Source organism: Tursiops truncatus, chromosome 6 (assembly GCF_011762595.2).
Source record: "Tursiops truncatus isolate mTurTru1 chromosome 6, mTurTru1.mat.Y, whole genome shotgun sequence".
In the NCBI taxonomy this organism is placed as follows: domain Eukaryota; kingdom Metazoa; phylum Chordata; class Mammalia; order Artiodactyla; family Delphinidae; genus Tursiops; species Tursiops truncatus.
The window spans coordinates 63,074,214-63,086,609 of NC_047039.1; the positions used below are offsets into that span (position 1 = coordinate 63,074,214).

At 49.4% G+C, this 12,396-nt stretch overlaps 1 protein-coding gene across 6 annotated transcripts in view; it reads right to left on the reverse strand.

Moving 5' to 3' along the window:
- Nucleotides 1-11,340, reverse strand: part of SMARCA2 (SWI/SNF related BAF chromatin remodeling complex subunit ATPase 2) — a 172,865-nt gene extending 161,525 nt beyond the window's left edge. For 2 of the 6 annotated variants that reach the window (XM_033858133.2, XM_073806170.1), the window contains exon 1: nucleotides 8,866-9,118. The gene's annotated coding sequence lies outside the window, so the exon portion shown is untranslated. Of the gene's footprint in view, nucleotides 1-8,865; nucleotides 9,122-9,472; nucleotides 9,603-11,218 lie in introns of those variants that run through there. The other 4 variants (XR_012332534.1, XM_019934753.3, XM_033858132.2 and 1 more) reach the window with 4 other exon arrangements.
- Between the last annotated feature and the right edge of the window lie 1,056 nt (nucleotides 11,341-12,396).

The following is a 12,396-nucleotide window of genomic DNA, read 5'->3' on the forward strand; positions in this document are numbered from 1 at the left end:
AACTTGAATGTGTGAATACCGCACAACCCTCTGGCTTCTGACTGGGAGCCCAGAGACCTTGGGTTCTGCCCACCTCAGGGCTGTCGCCAACCCTGGGGTTCCCGGGCAAAGCGTGTTTTTTTTTTCTGGGGTTTCTCAGCTTCCTCTGGGCTTGGAATCGAAGCATCTCAAGGCTCCCTGCATCTGCCTATCCAGGGCTTGCAGCATCTCCCGATTCCTCTAACCGTCTGTGTGGGCGCGCTCATCAGTGAACCTCCAGGGCAGGACCCGGGCTGTCCCAGGATTCACGCCACGGCACCATCACCCAAGCGTACCACAGAGGAGCACCTCTCAGAGACGAGGCCACAGTCCTGGCCTCCTATTCCTTCCTCTTCATTTCTGGTGGCAACTTCACGATGCAGCTCCAAGACACGATTAAACTTTCCCACAGAGTAAAGCAATTCGGGGGTGGAAATTACAAAGAGGTGCGAGTCTCAGGCAGAGGCGCGGGTCATTACTAAGTCCCTGTGGTTAAGGGTGAAAGTCCAGTATTGGCCAACTCAGCTTCCCCTCACCCACCCTCCCGGTCTCCCTAGGAATCCAAACCCCTTTCTTTTTTTTTCCAGGCACCAATTAAGTGATGCAGATGGGGTGGGGACAGTGGGGACAGGCACAGGGCGGATGGGGGAGAGGCGATGGCTCCAGTAACCTTGAGAGGGCAGGAGTGCCAGGTCTCTCCGCAAGATAACACTCAAAATCTATTTTTATTTTGTGTTGGGGGGCGGGGCGGGGAAGTTTTACATTGTCACCAAAAAGAACGGCCTGTTCCATAATTACATGGCCAATATAAGGAAGAAAACGTGTCTGTGTGTAAGGAGGTTAGGCACACAGACCTCCCTGTACCCCGGCACTGCCAGGCCCCTCTCCTCCCTTCAACGCTTCCCTCCACCTCACACCAGCACTCCCTGAGGGCCAGGCCGCTGCGTTCTTAGCCAAGAATTTTTCAGCAGTACACCCTGTCTTTTTTCGTCCTGACCCTGCCTTTACAACCGGGGAGTGTGCGCTTTTTAAAAATAAAAGTCGCTGGAGCTTCCCACAACTCCAACCACTGTAGACATCCTCCCTCAGCCCCAATTCCCTTCCTCTCCCCTTTACAGAAAGCCCCAGCACACCCATCTGCATATTAAAAGGAGTTCAACTTCATGGAATTTTAAGGGTCACCAGCCCAACCATGACAACCAGGACAGAACGTCTACCGTCCTGTCTCGCTCCAATCAGCTGAAAGCTCCCCACACTCGCAGTAATACTTCAACACAACCCCATGTGCTTCACAATCATTTCAGGGACTTGACTCGAGGACACATTTGGTCACGTCCCCATTTAAAGGAGGAGGGCAGGAAGGGACCACAGAGCTTGCCCAGAGTCACATCTGTGAGTAGAGTTTTTTATCTCTTCACTCCTGGCCCAATACCGAGTCACGGCACCATCAGGCAAGCCAGGCCATCCACCAGTGTGGAGAGCTGTCACTCAGGCTGAGCAACGATGCACAGGGGTGCGACGCGGAGGATGCAGAAGCAAAGATGGAAACGATGGGAGATGTCGCGAGGACTGGGATTCGGCTGTGCTCCTATGTTAATGTGCGAAGGGACAGAGAAGTGAAGAAAAGCCCTCGAGAGAATATGAGGCAGAGACAATGTTATGAACCTAAGAGGTCGGTGATGTTTAATCAAAGATCCAGAGGACCTGTTTTAGTCATCTATTCCCAACTGTCCTGGCTCTCCCCTGGGCACAAGGCATGGAGGATGTACAGAAATGACCAGAGGGCTTACCCAGGGCTCTGCAACTCTGACAGGGAAACAGGACTTATCCATAAACAGCAGTGAGAAAAAAAAAAAAAAAAAAAAGAACATGCAAGTTCCTGCAAGACCAGAAGGGGTATAGCTAGAGTGTCCACTCTAGTCACGGGCAGGAGAGAGGACTTACAGCTTGGAGGGCGGAGGCAAGAAAAGGGAATTAAGGGAGGCTTCGTGGAGAAGGTGCCATTTCTGCTAGGCCTTGCAGTAAAAATAGATAATAAATAAATGTTTCCTAGCAACTTGTGTTTTCTAGTCACAGAAAGAGTTTGGGGGGAAGCACAACCTGCACTAGACAACACCTCTTAAATAACTTCACGAAACGTAATAAGGAAGCGTGGGGTGATCTTGAATCTCCAGCAGACCTTTATCTCTTCTGCATTTACAGAAAGACTTTGGGGTACAGGTCGAAGGTGGAATATGAGAAATAAAAGTTAGGCCCGGTTCACATCCCTAAGAATAACTGTTGTTTTCAAGTTTTCTGGCTGTTATGGAGAACGATTAAGGCTCAGGAGATAGTTAAGATAAGAGTTCTTTTTATGTCTGTTTGCTGATTCAGACTGTCTCCCCTGACCCTGAAGGTTTTCTCTGTAGCTTTCTCTGTAAATGAACTGAGAATTCCCCACAAGAAGTAGCAACATCTCTAGAACTGGAACACAAGTGCTGCTGTTCTTGATGGGGGAGTAGAGAGTAGGTAAGAACAGCAAGGAAGATAAAAGAAATAAATCTACCAGAAGTTTCTTTTTTAGAGGCCAAGGTTGTCTGGATAGGTGATGAAATACACCCAAAGCCCTCGTGCTTCTTGGTCTGAGACGCGCAACGTTACACAGTGCACGAAATGATTTGTGCCACAGATAAAAACCACACTGTGCTTAGAGTGAACATTCTACGTGGCTGGCCTGAAACTCGAGAAAAGCATGGAAAACATCTTCCTCGTTGTCATTCCTGGCGGTTTACCATTCAAAGTCGAGGTTGTTTTAAAAAGTGGTTGGATGAAAAGTGTGCTGTGTTTGCTGGGCTTCTGCGAACTCCCCATCGTTGAGTCAAGGAAAGGAATTAGGATGCAAGCGGCTGCCCTCACTTGGAATGAAAAGCCTTGGGACCGTCCCTGCCCAGAGTCAGACCTGGCAGGGGCTCCAAAGCAGATCAGTGCAGGACAAGAGAGAAAACAAACTTCAGGGGCCAATTACAGCCCCGTGAGCCCCAGGCACTGCCTTAACAGGAACCTGGCTCTTGACATGATCACCCTAGACATACCATGAGCTGCCTTCTCAGAAGAGCCTACCTGTGATGCAATTCCATGACCTCTTTGGTAAGGACAGCCAATGTTTCCACAAAGGAAAAATTCTTTTAAGCAGGGTGTTTACAAGAAAACCCAAAGTACTAGAAGCTCCTCAACAAAAAAGCACTCCGGCAGAGCAACCCTCTAACCCAAAATCCATGTCCACTGGTCGTTACAAAGGTAATCACGGACAACGATCGCTTCTTAAATTCAGCTGAACCCAAACTGCTAGGTAACTGGTCAAAACCAAAACAGACCAACCAACAAAAACTAGTAGCAGAGCGTGACACCCTGAAATGTAATTCGTGTGTATTTACACACACACCCATCCTTCCTAGGTTCTGTTAGGCCCCTTTGCAAGGCAACCTCATTTGGGATGCTGATAAGAATCAATGATGGCCACTTTCATCTCTGTCTGCTAAGATAATTTTATTTATACACGAAACATGTAAGAGTCTGAAATACATACTGTAAGGACTTTTTCTGGCTGAGATGGCACACGTTGACTTCGCAGTAAAACTTGACCATTATATGCTGAATGAACCCCAGCAGACCAGTGAGATGCCCCACTTTCCCCGACTTTCACAGCAGCAACAAAAATTCAAGCATGAACCCTTCAAGTTCACTGCAATTAAAATGAATAATGGCCATTTACAGTGTTAATCTGTCATTAAAAAATAAATCACCACGTAGTTTATTTGACCTCTGAATTTCAAGTTCTCTTTTACAAAACAGGCATAATAGTAGTCAGCTACCTCAATTTTTTTTTTTTTTTTTTTGCGGTATGCGGGCCTCTCACTGCTGTGGCCTCTCCCGTTGCGGAGCACAGGCTCTGGACGCGCAGGCTCAGCGGCCATGGCTCACGGGCCCAGCTGCTCCGCGGCATGTGGGATCTTCCCGGACCGGGGCACGAACCCGTGTCCCCTGCATCGGCAGGTGGACTCTCAACCACCGCGCCACCAGGGAAGCCCGCTACCTCAATTTTGATATGAAGCAAATAAAGTATTACATGTGAAAACACCTTGTGAGCTATCGTATAAAAAGGTATGTTATGGCGAGGATCCTTCTAAAGCCTTGAATTCCCACCCTGGACTTGAATTCACCATCTGCTAGATTAATCTAACATACTTTTTGTTCATGAATTCCCTTGCTCCAAACTTCTGAGAGAAACCTCCAACACACTCTGGATAAAACATTCATGCTTTAGCCTGGAAATCAAGTCTTTCTACCTTCTCCAACTTATATCTTTTGAAAATTCTTCCCAACTGGAACCTCTTGCCCTGGGCAACCAGGTCAAAATTGGTCCATTGGTCTTCTCACAGTTTCTTTAGGCTCGGGCCCTGTGATCTCAGGACTTTCTCCTGATCTCAAAAGATCAGCACCCACCACCCCACCCTTGCCCTCCTCTGGCCACAATCGTCCTCCATCTCGAAGACTCTACCTACCCCATGCACTCAGGAGAGCCCATCCTGATCTCTCCCTGTATCAAGTGGTCTGTGCGGTGTACAATTTGCTATTCATACGTGTTCAGGCACGTTCTTTGTAAGACATAAATTCTCGATTGCAGATCATTCAGTTTTTACGGATTTATAGACTTTGCTTAATAGCATTTTAGTGCATGTAAGAATCCAGCACAACAGCAAACGGCAAAAGAGCTGCAAATATTTGCAAAGCTATTACATGCCCAGCTTTCCTCACGGACATTCAATTTCCAAGTTCAATGACTTCACTCCCAGTAGGATGGTAAAAACTGGACAATACAACCTCAAGCAGGTAAAGAAATACAGTCATTCTAAACAAGAAAACACAATCCTAACACAAACTGATAGAGAACTTCCCTTGGACTTCTGTTAACCTGTGAGATAACATATCCCAATGCTTTTTGGTCAAAGATTTTTTTGCTGTTTTTAAGTAACTTTAAGTCCACAATTCTGAATTCAGTTTAAACAAACAAACAAACAAAAAAAGAGAGAGAGAGGGGGGAGTTATATTTAATGGGTTTTAAACTTCAAATTTATTTCAACTTCTATGAATTCCATTCATCGATTTACAAAACGGTCAGCCCTTTCAAAAGGGTCAATATTTCAATTAGGTCAGTTTCTAAAAAGTTTCTAAAATATTAGTGCTTGCAGAGAGGTAGATGATATATTGGCAGAAGACTGAGGCTTAATATATGCGGAACCTAGAAAAATGGTACAGATGAACCGGTTTGCAGGGCAGAAATTGAGACACAGATGTAGAGAACAAACGTATGGACACCAAGGGGGGAAAGCGGCGGGGGGTAGTGGTGGTGTGATGAATTGAGAGATTGGGATTGACATGTATACACTGATGTGTATAAAATGGATGACTAATAAGAACCTGCTGTATAAAAATATAAATAAAATAAAATTCAAAAAAAAAACAAAAACGAAGACTGATGCTTATACACGACCTAAAATTACATAGAATACTGTCATCTTTTCAAAAGTATAAAATTATACAGCCATATTCCCCGATGGTAACTGAATGTTCTGAAAGTCTTATATCTAATAAAACATTACAATTCATAGTCGGCTTCAGTTACATAATAATGTATCATGAAGTCCAGAAAGGCACCACTTATGTAAATATTTCAGTCAAAAATCCTGTATTTCATATCTAAAGCATCATTCTAAATGAGTGAATTACTTACTTATTCTCTCATAATTAAAATTAAATAATGTTTATATCCAACATTCAAAAGATTCAACTATTTAGCTCCTGAATTTCATCAGCTGTGTTATATGTTTTGCTAAAGTAGAATTATTCAAGTATCTTTGACTGTATCTTTAAAATCTCTAATATATCTAAAACACTTTCAAAAAAAGTGCTATATTAATATGAGGGAAAAAAGTAATAATAAACAGTAATAAAGTTGTAAAGTTTTCCAAACCCAGGTCGCAGGATCCCATTTAACTTGGTGATAAATATCTTAGGCAAATAAATATGCTATGTTTCATAATGACTCTGGCAGAACTAAGTTTTAGAGTCCTATATTCCCTGGAAAATATAGTCATGACTTTCTATGCAGAAAAAATAAACACCCCAGGGCTTCCTAAATACTCTACCAAATAACCTACCACCACCTGTATTTTCTATTCCCAACTACTTATAGAATGATCCATGACTTTATTAACTGGCTAGAGATTAAAGTTCCATAAACAAATACTTCCAAAGACGACAGAAAATTCAGCATCCTCTATGGTTCAAAAACAAACTACAGGACACATGTAAGAAAAAGGAGCAATTGAGATGATCATTCCTTTATAGAAAAAAAGTGACCAAAAAAAAAAAAATCAGAAGCAGCTCCCCAAAATGGCTTTTCACATCAGGGAAGTGTTCTCATCTGTTCACCAGAAATACTGCAGGAGAAAAATGTGGCTCATTTACGAAGGGTTTTCTAAGGCCACTCATGGTCAGCAACAAATTGTCCATGACTTCCCTTAAAATCATCTTGACCAGAAACAGCGTGAATCAAAACTTCTGGTGGCTAAATCAGGTCTGATCAACCCAGCCTCAATATACTAGTGCTGGGAAACACTCCTTAGCATTATATTTGTGACAGTTCAGTTGTTCTCATGGCACCATGTCAAGATGTCATAAATAGTGATTTATTATTTCTCTGGAGTATCGAAAAGCTGCTGACCTAGGAGAGTATGACAAAGGCCTTGTTTACAAAGGAAGACTGCTAAAGGGGAAAAAAAGCCAACATGAAAACACTAGAGGATGGTACCTCTTCTATAATATATGAAAGTCTTCTCTTTTATGGTCTTGTTCCAATACATAATAAGCCCTCAAATTGAAATGTCAAAATATTACCAGAATATAAGGGGTATCCCGATGATCTCCTAGAAGAGCATGGTATGTGCTTTCATGCTCGCCTGTAAAATAACTTATCTTAAACTTAGTCAAAGAAAAAAGGTTTCAATAATTATTTCTTCGCCAAAGTGGTACTTTCTGGTTATAGTGTCAGAAATATTTTAAACAGAATCCAAAGATTAACAATATGACAAGTGCAGAGGCACTTTTTTTTTTTTTTTGGTCAATTCCAAGCCTCAGGTGTTGGTCAAAGCACTTTTTAAGAAACTTGACGAGAAATGCTCAAAAACCACTTTAAAAAAACGAACAAAAGAAAAGATCTAAGGCTGCTTTGAACACACTCTGGCGGTGAATATTTTCTGTGAAACCCCACAGTGCAGCCAGTCCCCGAGCTGGGATGTAACTGATGTCACTGAGGAGAGAAAAGCTGCATGTAAGGAAGCACCCCCTCACCTCTGCCAATTCTTCAAGGGTTCTGATACCCCAAACTCCTGATTTATTTTACAGTGTTCTTCAACAATATGGCTTCTCTCTTTAATGCCCCCAACAAGGTAGAGGGGAGGCTGTCTACAGGTTTGGTTTTTTATTTCCGGTCATAAATATCTTTTGTACCTAATAGGCATCTCCAAATCCCCTCTTCCCAGCAGCAAACATTCCAAGTTGTCAGGGAGCTTCAAAAAAAAAAAAAAGTCCAGGAGAATAAAAGGGCAATTAGATTCTTAAAAGAGAAAGTGTGTTCTATTTGCATAACAATGCACCAACTTGGATTCAAACCTGCCACACCTCTTAACACTTCACCAGTGAGCTAGAAGTAGGCTAGAAGCCTAGCAAGTCTAGTGTAGGCAAACAAGACTGGGGTAGTGGTCCCCCCCAAAAATGGTGGAAAATATCACTGAAACATTTCAATGTGCATATATAAGTCTACACGCACATGTAACACTGGGCATGGCTTTTATTTCAGTACAGATCTCAGAGGTTTCTGAGTCTTACGTACATGGTCAGACAGGAATTTTCTTCCACTCAGTACTCAAGCAACAATCTTTCTGTTCCTACAAGCATTCTCTTCCAACAGCCAGGTGTAAATTAAAAAGTCCTTTGAAATGGAAGTTTAAATTTGAACTCTGCTATTGGTAACGCATAGACGTTAAAAATAACCACTCAGTGCGGTAGACAAACGTGTATCCTTAATGTCTTCCTTATGCTCTAACATCACACATAGTTAGGAACACAGCCTACCTAATAACCAGGAGATAAGGATGACACCTCTCCATAAAATACCGACCCGGGTCGCTTTGCTTTTTCAAAAGCACCAACCTCCGTCAGGTTAAGGAGGAGAAAAGAAAGAAAGAAAGAAAAGGGACAACCTTGCAAAACTCTCCCAAAAGTTATATAAACAAAGGAGGGGGGAAGCCCAGTATGGGCTTTGCACCCATGTGCTACTAAAGTTACATAACACCCGCTGCAGACATTAAAGAAGAAATGGATTCGGCACAACAGCCCCACTTCCCTCGACTCCCCAGCCTGTCTCCTGCTCTTAAAAAATCTAAGCGCCTGGCAGGACCAAGTGGACGACTCTGAATATTTGTTTTATTGTTGGAGTAAATACTGCGAGAGTTGGAGGCACGTTTAGGCCCGAAGTTTGCATGTGCAACGGCCCCAAGGCGCAGCGACTCCACTCCCCAGACCCGGAGAAGAACTGACAAGGGACAGCAGCCAGCAAGGCCTTCTTCTTCCCCTCGCGGTGCCTCCCGCTGGAAAGTTTTCCACGCGATCGATCGGAGGGTCGGGAGCCGGCTTCCCCCGCCTGCCTGACTTTACAGGCGCGGCGAGCCGGGAGACCGGAGGGGGCCGGCAGGGAAAGAGCTGGAAAGCTCTGCACAGGGCGGGCGGCGGCGGCGCAGTAATCCTTACCTGGGGGACACGGAACAAAAAGAGGCGCGGGGCTCGCCGAGCCTGCAGTGGCAGCGCGGCCGGCAGCCCAGAGCGGGTCTTCCCCGCCCGAGCCCTAGGCCGGCGCCAGAGTCCGCGGCCCGGCCCCGGCCGCCGCTGCCGCTTCCTCCCTCGCGCGCGTCATGTCACGGCGATCAAACATGTCTGTGTGCGCTTCGCTGCTGTGACTTCCTGATTCTCTGCCGCTCGCGCGCGCACACTCACACTCACAGTCAGCCACACGCACACGCCAACCCCCCACCCCACCCCAGCCCCCGCCACCAAATCTCGCCTTGTCCTCCCCCGGCTCCCGGGCAGGGCGCGGGCAGGACCGGCTGCCCGCGCCGCTGCTCGCGACGCACCGGCCCCGGCGCGCACTCACGCACTCACACTCCCGCGCAGCCACACTCGCGCCGGCCCCGAGGGCGCCGAGACGCGAGCTGCGGGAGCTCGCTGCCCCCTCCCACCCTCCCTCCCTACTTAGCCTCCCAGCCAAACTTTTTTTTTTCTGCCTGATCCACGTCCAACTTCCCTCCGCCCCCCCCCCCCCACCTCCACCCCCCAGCAGTCCGGCCAGCCCCTTGCTCACCAGGATCCGCTGCAAACTGCAACCCGGATAAAAATAATAATGCAATCCAGGCGGCGGAGGCGGGGGCGAGCGCGCAGACACTGGCGGGAGGCGATTTCCCCGCGTGTACCGGAAACCGGCCGAGCGCCGGGACCCGGGAGCGGGTGTCCCCCGGAGCCCGCACCGCTGCGCCCCGCCCCGCGCGGTGCAACTGCGCCCAGGCTGCGAGGCCTCGGTGTGCGCCCGCAAACGGAGGGCGACTAGGGGCTGGCGCGCCGGACTGGTTATTTGGGGAAGTGCATCGCGACACCTTTGCAGATGGCATGGCCGTGTTTTGCAAAACAAACGGGGGAAGGGAAGACGGCTAGATGGAGGGGGGAAGCAGAGAAAGGAGTAAACCAGGTTGGGATGGGAATAAAGCAAACTCGAAAGCAAGGAGTGAGAAGGAAGAGGTGCGTGTCATCGTTGGGGGGAGGCTCTCTCCCGGTCACCCCGCCTCCCGCCCTCGCCAGCCTCCCCATTCCTCCCCCCCACCCCCCACAGCCCTTCCCCTTCTCCGGCGAACGCCACGGCCGCTGCCCGGGTGCGCGCGGGTCCTGTTTGTGACAGTCAGGCAGAGAGGATTATCCGGATCATGGCCTCCCCGGCCCGCAGCCACGGTGGCTCCCCTAGCACCCGGATGATAGCGGGCGACCCACGCCCGCGGTTTCCGCATCTCGAGCTAGGGGAAGACGCAAAGCAAAAGAAAACAAACCCGGGAAGGGGGAGGGCAGGGTAACTGAGCCCGGCAGGCACCTCCGACCTCCTTCGTCGGGACCTCCTCCCTCCCTCCCAGCAGTGCGGTCCGGGCCGGACACCCCGAACTTCAACACCCGAGCCCGCGCGGCCGCCAGGTACCAGGGGCAGGGACGTCCGCAGTGCCCCGGGCGCAGCAGCCCCCTGCCCACCCGGAGCCCCTTTGCCTAAAGGCCTGCCTACCGGTCAGCGCCCCCATCCCCGCCCGAGGGAACGCGCGAAGTGGAGGTGACACCTCCGACGCCGCACGCACCGGCCCCGTGGCGTCGGCTGCCGCCGCTTCGGCGCGCCAGCTTCGGCTTCTCCCGCCGCGATCCGCTTGCGTCTCCGCAGCCGGAGCCCTTTAAACAAGTCCCAGGGAAGCGGGTGGCAGCCGCGTTCGTTGGCGCCCCGCCGCCAGCCCGGGCTCCTCGCCCTCCTCTCCCGCTCGCCTTCCAACTCTTCCGGGGAAGACTGCTCTGGAAGAACTGTCGCGTTTCCATCCTCCTTCCCGGTCCTCCTGCCAACCCCCCGCCACCCTAGCTTTTATGGGAATGGGGGGATTGCAACCTTGCCGAGTGTGTGTGTGTTGCAACCTGGAGTTAGCAACGCATCGCTGACTGCCTACCTAGGGTCAAGGCTGTGGTTTGTTGGGATGTTCCTCCCCTTGCCTCCTTGAAGTAGTCATTATTACTGTTATTATTAGAACAGCAAGGTTCGGCTGAAACTTTCCGGTTTCTCCCACCGCCTCGCGGGAGCTGCTGTTAGAGCATTCCACCTGAGGCCCGCAGGGAGGAGGCGGGCTTTTTTTGTTGTAGAGATTGGCCCGCCTGTTTGTTTTGGTCTCCGTGCATGCACAATAAATAATAATTAGGATAATAATGAATAATCCCCGGCGAAGGCGGCGCGGTGCCGGAGGGGTTTGTGCCGCGGCTGCAGCCCGGAGGCCGGAGGGAGGGGAAAGAGGAGAAAGCAGTTGTAAGTTATATTTACCTTGTTCTCGAGGAGTGTGCTGGCTGAATCTCTTCCCTCTGTGAGTCACCCGGAGTACAGAAACAGAGGGAGAGAGGACTAGATTATGAATATGACTTCATTGATGACAGCCATCCCCTCCTCTTCCTAAACTCCGGCTCCGCCCCGCGTCCCACCCTCACCGCCTCCACCGGCGCCGGAAGGCGCGCCGCAGTTGGCCCCGTGCGCCGCTCTTCCCTGCCCGCCTGGGCGCGGGTTGGCGGGACGCGCCTGTCACTCGCCCCGCTCAGCGACTCCCGAAGCTCGGAGGGGAGGAGGGGGCGGTGTGCAAGAATGTGGATCGAGACAGCTCTACTGTATGCGTGGATCCGTGTGTGTCTGCAAGGCGCCGAGTCTCTGGCCGTGTTTGTGCGTGGAACAGAGAAACTGCGCAGGACGCAGAAAGCCCGGAGACCTGATGGAGTTGGGCGCCCGTTATCCCTTCCCGGCGGTCTTCCAGGGCCGCTGCCGGGCTCCTCTCGGGAGGCTGGGAAGCGGAGGAGGCAAAGCGAAAGGGAGGGCAGCCGTAGTAATAGCGCGTAGTAGTTTGGGGTTATGTGAAGAAGGTGCTGGAATTTAACTGCGCCTCCGCCTGCCAGAGCGAGCCTGCAGAGGGAAAGGGAGGGGACGAGGGGAGGGCTCCGAGTGGCACCAAAGCTGTTTGTGGCACAGCGTTGACCATGAGAAAAAACAGGCATCGACGTGCTGCCCGAAACTTTTTCTCCCCTACCCTGCCCCACCCCCCAAGGCTGTAATTATAAATCTCTCTTTCTCCCCCCCCGTAAAAAGGAAGGCGGGCACAAAGAACATTCCTGCCAAATCTGTCTCTTTTCTAAAGAACTGCAAGCTTCCAAATGCCAATGAGGGAAAAACAGCCGGGAGGCTGAACGCCTTATAAATAAATAAACCCGCCCTAACCCCTTGTGGATCAGACACAGCACTTTAACCTTACCTCACCTGTCATCTTCGTGTAAAATATATACCCAAAATAGGGGGAAACAACCTCGTGGGGGCGGGGAGGGAGGGTCAGGGGGCAGTTGAAGCATGGAATCTGCTTTTGATTTAAGAAGGGTAATAAATCTCTCTTTCTCTCCTGTCCGAAGTCTCTTCGCCTCCACCCCACATTTAAGACCAGTTAAGGCTGCAAACAGCCAACTGCT